Source organism: Anomalospiza imberbis, chromosome 1, assembly GCF_031753505.1.
Source record: "Anomalospiza imberbis isolate Cuckoo-Finch-1a 21T00152 chromosome 1, ASM3175350v1, whole genome shotgun sequence".
Taxonomy (NCBI): domain Eukaryota; kingdom Metazoa; phylum Chordata; class Aves; order Passeriformes; family Viduidae; genus Anomalospiza; species Anomalospiza imberbis.
Genome location: NC_089681.1, coordinates 120,809,319 through 120,817,627, shown reverse-complemented (window position 1 = coordinate 120,817,627; position 8,309 = coordinate 120,809,319). Strand labels below are relative to the sequence as shown.

Here is an 8,309-nt window from a genome sequence, read left to right as displayed (position 1 = left end):
TGTAATATAGGTAAAACCGGTTCCACATCAGTAGCTCAGGGGGAAAAAAATGCCCTTCATTATGTTAACAAAAACAGGGGTTTACATGTGCATATATGCCAAATTCATTAGGCAGGTAATGAAGCATTTGCACAAATGTAATTACAAACAGCAATTCTGACAGTTCATAACACTGCATTAATAATCACTACAATTAGTTCTGATGATGGAAGCAATTTACAGCACGTCACATGTATAAATAATGGTGCATTTCCTGAATGTGTCATTATTATGTATTAAGGATGCCACCTTGTTGTGACTTTCTCAGTGATGTTCCCCTTGAGTCAAAGTTAAGGGTACGAGAGTGATTTTTTTTTTGAGCTGCAGCATATTTCATACTTGTATAGTTTAAATACTGAGCTGAGGTCATTTGTGTAAGTTCTGCATGTGAAAATGTGAAATGTCTAAATAAAAGGCAGTAATTATTTGTTACTGAATGATATAGGATATTATTGAATAGATCCTCCCATTTTAGTAATTTAAATAAATTTCAGAGATATTTATAAAGAAATAAAAGAGACAGAAGTGTCACCCCTTGATGATATGGTTTTCTCCGTATATCCCAGCTTGTATTTACTCTGAGAAATTAATTTTATTTTTGTCTTCATAGCCCTACTAGCCTTTATTTAGTTAGTAGGACATCAAGCTGTTTTCCCTTTTTGTGGTACTTGGTGTCATAGTGAAATAATTGCTTAATTTTATTATGATGATTTAATAATGCTTCCCATTTAGAAAACAAGTCTATGAAATCAGCTTATTCCAACCCTTAATTTTCTTTGCTAATAAATCTTGCTGCTTTAAGCTGTTCTTTTCAAACCACAATTCATAAGCTGGATAATTCATTTTGCTAATTAATGAGAGGGAGTATTCTGATGGCAGGGAATACCAGAAAGGTCTGTAAGAGCAAGAATTATTTTTTCTCTCCTCTTGGTAATATTGCTTATTGGTCTTTCTCATTGTACTGCTTAGTGATTCATTACCCTGTGGTTTCATAAGGATTTTTTTAAACATAGATATTGGAGAGAGAAATAAGACAACAGTTTTCTTTAAATGTCAGTTCCTATGAATATATGCATGTCTATGACTTTGTGCACATATATATATATATATGTATATATATATATATATATATAAAATCATACGTATATAATTTATTGTCATTTGGGAAGAACTTCCTGAAGACAATTAAGCATTGACCAGAAAGCACAAACTAGGCAACTTGAACTAGCTCATCAGCTAGTGGAAATTGACATGACTTTGTTATAACTTCCACCAGTTCATAGTGTTTTCCTCAGAATATTTAATCTTGTATCTCTGTTTTTCCTTCTTCTAAGACAAAGTCCAGCACACCAACCTGCAATAGTTGAGGTCTCTTCATGTAATGTACAGGATGCCTGGTCCTGCCTCATTGTCCCATTCTTACCCTCCACCTTCTGATCCCCACACATGTGTTCAAGGAATTGTCACTGGATTTTTGTGGGGGGAGGTAGATTCTGTCCTCTCCATTATCCACCCACCCAGCAACGGCTCTGTGGGTTTTTTGGGTACAACAGACCAGTTTTGCATAGAGTACAATGGCAATTATGTGAACCTGTCAGCCCGAAATATTTCTAATGCAAACTCCACAGCTTTCTCACACTCGCAAAAATGTCCCTTTTATATCACCAGCTTTGATTATCCCAGTATAATAAATGTCCCAGAAGTGTGCAGCTGAATGAGCTTGTACTGCATTAGAATATTGATATACTCTTCTAAAATACAAAGGGAAAAGCAATTTCTTGAGATAAATATATATGAAATTAGAAAAACATTAAATGAGATTTTGTTGCCGACAAAGAGAAAAGCAGGTTTATTCTGACTGCAAGAACGTTCCATTCTAAATACAAGTTGCTGGCATATTTCACAGGGATTCTCTGTTCAGCCTTCTCATCACAAGCATGCAACCCTGCATATTATAGTCCAGTGGCTTTTTTAAATTCTTTTAAACCAGTTTAAAATAAAGATGGATTAGCATTTCACATAATCAAATTGTTGCATACAAGTGTATGTAGCAAGCAGGCTGGAATAGGTGCAGCTATTTTACTTTAACTGTTCTGTCACATCATGTAATATTTAAAGCCTATAATTAAGTTTTTACTCAAACTGTTGGGAGGCAAATACTGCCCCCAAGGGCGTAAAGGTTCCTGTCTGCAAAGGTTTCATCACAAACTGACATATTTTGCAAACCAAAGGGGAGCAAAAAGAAGCTTCAAATGCTGTGAAGCCAAATAAAAGAGAAAGACAGTGGTTCCTTGAATAAAATGTTTTGCCACCCTTAACCACATGTTTTCTCTGTGGCATTATGACTAGAATTCTACAATAAACTTAATGCTTATATGATGGTGCAGCAATGAGATTAATATTAATTCAATTTTTACCAAAGTTCTTGAATACTTCCCAATTTCAAATAATGTAGAATTTCAGTAACTAAACGTTCCCTGGTGAGGAGATATAAAAGACTGCAATCAGATACAAGTTTTTTATTTCTCCTCCAAGAAAGGCACAGTAGGTTACCTTCCTGTCACTCATGAGGATTATGTTTTTAAAGATCTGTATGGGAAAATACATGCATTTGTTCACAAAGTTATGTTCTCTCATAAAATGTGCTCTTTTGAAAATGTGGCTTTCTCTGAAGTTTTTTTATAAGAGCTAAGGTAGGAAACATAAAGCTTGGATAATGCATTTTACACCATTACTGAATTTTAGTCACAAATTTGCTATTTTTGCTCATATACCTCTCACTGGATTGAAATAAAAGAAATCTGGTTTTAATGTTATTTGCTGAAAAATACCAAACCCAGCAATGCAAATGTATAACCATGAAGCTTTCTGAAAGGAAGTAGTTGGATTTCTTTTCTGTCTCTTAACAATGTTTATTCAGAACAGCTTTGGTTTTTCCTTTAAGCAGCTGACTTGTTTTATTCCATGATGCATTCTTTTCCTTAGGTGGGTTCCACAGGAGGACTCACATAACCTCCTTGGTGAGATCGTGTAAGGTGGCCACATCACAGGTGCCTGGGACTGCAGGCTCTGCTGAATCTGTCTGCAAGAATTCCTCAGCCCAGTCCTGGTGAGAGCTTTCATATGTGCCTAAAGCTCTGGAACACAGTATGTTTCATCTAAGGGAAAGAGAAGACTACACACTTTCTCATCCGTCCTGTAGCAAGATCTTATCTGGCTGTGGGGGAAAAAAATTGCTGATGATTTATCATGAGCGGATTTTGGCTGAAAGGGTTTGTGAGTTGGCATACTGCTTGTCTACTTTTGCAAGTACCATTAATTAGTAACTTGAATTCTGTACTTCGTAACACTGATTGTATAGTGAGCTTAATGATATCAGATACACTTAGGTCTCCATTTTCCTAGGAAAACTGTTTTTAGATGTTTCCATTTAGAAAGTTTTGGGTAGGCATGGGAAAGTATCTCTTATGGAACTGCACTTTAATCGATGTAACTGAGAGACTCACCAGTTTCAGCAGTCCAGAATGACACCATCCTCATAACTTACACTTACTCTTTGCACATTTTCTTCTTCAAAAAATAATGGAAATGTTATACATTTCCTTGCGTCTCACTCTTTTTAAAATAGAGAAAATAGCTTGTAAGACTGTTTTCAATTTTCCACTACCTTCTCGCACATCTGTTTCTGTAGCTTTGTCGGGTTATCACCAGCTGACATATACTGAATTATTCAAATTTCATTATTGAGTTTTCATCCTAGACAGCAGTGTTTGTGGAACATCCATGACTCCAAAGGGCCAGATTGCCAAAGTTGCTTCTAATCAGCAGCAAATGCTAAAATTTTTTAGGCTACAAAAAGAAAATGTTGCTTTAACTTTAGTTCTGAGAAGTTTTGCATGGAAACTGCTTTAATCTCATATATGCAGTTCGAACAAATGTGGATGTTTATACAGGGGCATGTGTATATATTTACACACATATATAATATAGATATATACTATATGTATTATATATATGTACTTTTTAATATGTATATAAATATTAAAAAACTCTGTCTGCTTCTCCTTAGCTGCTGAAGAAGCCACTTTAGAGAACTGATTCTACACAATTTGTTAAAAACAGTCACGAAATCTTTCAAGCGCTCTTTCCAGACTTGTTAGTTTTCATTTTCCAAAGGTAAAAAAGCTAATTTATGAGGAAAAAAAAAATATATCATGTTAGGTGTGAGCAGGCCATTTGTGGAGCCAGGCTAAGCTGGGAAAAGTGCCCCTTTCACCCCTGGCAGTGGGTTGAAGCTTGCCTTTCAGCTGTGAACGAGAGGAGCTGGCCGGTGTCTCCTTGGTCCTGAAGAAGTGGGATTTCATATGTCAAAGAGCCACACTCAGATGAAGGCAATTGGAAGTAACTGCTCAGAAGAAGATGCCCAAGAGTAAGTTGCTATGGAGATGGAAAGGCTAAACACCACTGTACTCCTGACCTCGAAAGAGGCTGATTTCTCCACATGACAGCTGAGGTCGTGGGGGCATGGTGGGAAGCTCATCCTGCCAGCTCCAGTCTGCCTCCAGCCTATGGATAAGTAAAGAATTACTGCTTTACTACTTTAGGTAGTCCATTAACCTTCACAAGCCTGAACTTTCATTCAAATAATTGCAAAATAAGTATAGGTGGTGAAACCTGAACAGAATCACTGCTATTTGTATGGCCTTTGGAAAGTTTAGGGACCCAACCCTTAGCGTGGATCCACTGGTATTTTAAACAGTGAGGTATCTTTCTTAGTTCTTTGCTGTAACTGGAAAAAGTTAAAGCCCAGAATTACCAGAAAAACCAGAAAATCATTCTGTGACTGGCAGCCAAATGAATGGATGGTCCTTCATTGGTAGTGGGGCTTTGTGTTCACTGGGGAGGTTACCTTCTCTTTTTAACGTCTTGCTTTATGATGAGTCATTTTAGCTACAAATTCATTCCACAGGGTCCATTAGAATAACCCACTATGTGTCAGCTTTGATAGACCTCATCTGGGAACAATCGTAAAGACAGAAGGGCGGCAAGCTCCTGCTTCATACCCCAGTAACCCACAGCCTCCCTCTGTGCACATGACTCCCACAGATGCAGTAAAACCTGATTTAAGTGCCAGCAGAGAGAGACTGGTAAGTACAGATTGTCTTGACAGAATTGATCTTCCACTCGAGGTAAATAACAGGGCTTTTTTCAAAACCTCAGCACTACTTCAAAGTGGCTGTATCTTAAGATACAGCTTATTGTGGGTGAGGTTAGTGGTGCAAGTTCAGGCACAGGTAAATGGCTGGTTGCAGAACCAAAATTACTTCAGAAATAAGTGCTTACTGGTGTTATTTTGAGCAGTAGCTTGTTGTAGACTGTTCTAAATGCCAGAAGCTGTTAAATGTTATTGTGATTTTGTGAAGTGGACGCTGCCTTAGGAAGAAATAGCTTTTGTGAAAAGTACCACTTAGAGCTAGAAATATTTTTCAGCGAAAACAACTTCAAGCCTTTTCTAAATTGCAGACACCTCTATGACAATAAGTTCAGAGAAATTCTTTGAATTCAGTGAAGTTCTTACAGCACAGGAGATGGGGAAGTCTAGAAAAATAAATGTGATGGCTACAGCTTTTATTCTTATTTTATTTATTACTTTTTATTTTATTTAGGAGGTCAGCCCACTGAGAGTACATCTCATCAAAGTCCTGTTTACATAAATCTTGATCTGCTCCAAAGTCCCAAGTCTTATCTTAAATATCCTGACAGAGTTAGGGTCTTCCTGCTCTATAGGAGCAGTGCAGTTAATAGTACTTGGCTCAATACTGAGCTGATTGAGACCTTAATTTTTAATCCTGTTAAAACTATCAGCACTGTCTATCTCACTGAGGTCAAAGCAGCAGTACAAAAACCCATGCAATACTCCTGTACTTGGAGAGATGCAGTGGAGTAGCAAAATGGCATAAGAATCCTTGCTTGGCTGCTGAGGTGATGCAGACTTGCGGTACTTTAATTACACTTGCCTCAGTAGTGACATTCCTTAAAATAAATGCAAAGCATTTACTTCATGAAGTAAGAAGCAACCCCACAGAAAATGGAAGTGTCCAGAAATTATGTAAATAGTAACTATGCTGGGAATACTTTGATAACCCTGTTCCATTGTATCAGAACATGCAGCTGTCATGTCTACAGAATTCAAATAAATTTCTGAAACTTTGTAGCTACAGGAGAATGTTTCCTGGTGTCAGCATTACCAATAACATTATTAATTCTTTTCCTACAGCTTGAAGGGGAATTTGGCACCATGTTTCTTGGCCTCTCCAAATCTGGATTACAATGGATACCATAAATACATAGATGAAATGCTTTCATCTGAAAGCCCTGTGCTATATGGACTGCACCATATGCTGAGATGGGGTTCTTGACAACATCAGGTAATCTCTTCAAAACTCCTTTGGAAAAGCAACCCATGTATATATTGGAGAGGGATCAGGCCAGTCTGCAGTGAAATAGGTGAAGTTCTTCATCCATTGTGTTCTTAATGACAGGTGGAATACACATCTTACTCTGTTATTTCAGCAATAGACTTAATTTTGGGGGCTGGGGGTGGGGGGAAGGCATCAAATTAGAAAAGATCAGATGAGAGTTAATGGTTATGATAATGCACCAGCCTGGCCAAGAGGTAATGCACTAGGAAGACATTTGGACCTATTTCTTTTTCACATTGAATTTATTGTGGGGAGGGAAACAAGGTATGGATCTATATCACTTTTTTTTTTTTGGTATACTTTTTATAAACAAGTACAGCAAAAATAACTTACTAGAAAAAAGGTGTGGTTGGTTAAATTAGTTGGTCTAGCCTTGACCTCTGTCTTTTGTTCCCATCTCCTGCATGATAAAACTCCTTAGGGTAGCTTTCCTATGCCTTCCCACTTGTGCCAAGCATAGGAAGTCCCTCTTAGCCTGCAGTCCTGACTTTTTCTGCTGCATTCACAGCACAGCCTAGCAGTGGTATGCAGGCTTTCCATGCCCAGAAGAGCAGCCCAAGCACAGGCTCTCCCACTGCTTCCCTTCCTGGGAACTTGATCTGAGCAGGAGCCTTGTGGCTGCTCCAAGACTTCCCTTGCAAGCAGTAAAGGAAGAGAAGGTTTTCAGGGAGTTTTAGTTTTTGGGTAGTCTGAAGAGGTGAATCCTGGCCAAGGAGGATATCTGACCATCTCTTAGCCTCAGCACCTCACCACAGAATCTGGAGTCTAGCAGAACAACATTAATACTGAAAAACTATCAGATTCTGGGTTAAACAGACCAACTCTAATACCAGGATAAGCTTTGTCACTTAATATGGAGTTGACTGGGACATTGCAGTTCTGTTCATAGCCAAGATATGTCAGACACACAGATACATTAGCCAAACCCCTTCTAGAAAAATTTAAAAGGATGGGGTTTAAGTATGGAACATCACTGGTGCTTAAGAGATTAAATGAATAAAGGAGCAGGGAAGGCAAATGTAATCACAAATCTCAGCTAGCTCTGTTTTCAGATTTTGCCATCTTCTGCATCTTCCTTTCTGAGTGTAGATCTGAGAAACTATATCCAGATGCCCCAAAGCCTGGTATATGATGAGACTGAGCCTTATTTGGTTCCTTATCCTTACCAGAGTTAATTAAAATCCCCTGTGACTGCCACTCTGGTTCTGCATTTCTCCATCCCTTTCTTTACTCCCTCCTTTTTCTCTGAGCACTTTTTTTTTTCCTTCCTCCTATCACTATCAGATTATGGAGGTTTTGCAGGAGGAAATGTGACAGCTCTGCATCAAGTAGCCAAACACTGCTTCATCTCCTGGGGGGAGCTTGTGCTTTTCATACTCAGTCCCCATCCACTTTAGGGAGTCTGGACTATAACATATGGCATTCATCATTAAGTCTGCCAAAGCCAGGGCTGAAACAGAGGCTGAGCTGCATTACTGCTGTGATTTCAATTCCTGCTCATTAGCACTGTTATGAATTGTTCTTCATTTATGTTCTGTCTTAGTTCCAGAGCAAGCCTGCAGGGAGAGAGGCTCTTTTTGGGGGTGAGGCATGTCTGTGCCTATGCTATGTTTTGCCTAATGCCTGAGACAGCAAGGACTGTGGGTGGTGAAGGGGGTGATGGAAGCTATTAGGTACCAGAGAAATACAAACTACTGATCACACTTAACTGAAAATCGAGACAGTTCCAGGGTGTATCCTAGTAACAGCAGTCATCCCAAGTCCAGGACAATGCATTAGTAAGCTTCA

The 8,309-nt window shown here is 38.5% G+C and overlaps 1 long non-coding RNA gene across 1 annotated transcript; it reads left to right on the top strand.

The window, feature by feature from the left end:
* The first annotated feature begins 2,565 nt into the window (after positions 1 to 2,565).
* LOC137484941 (uncharacterized) lies at positions 2,566 to 7,786 on the top strand. Its single transcript, XR_011005107.1, has 3 exons — positions 2,566 to 3,148; positions 5,009 to 5,186; positions 6,317 to 7,786. It is a non-coding gene; the product is annotated as an uncharacterized lncRNA (long non-coding RNA).
* The last annotated feature ends 523 nt before the right edge of the window (positions 7,787 to 8,309 follow it).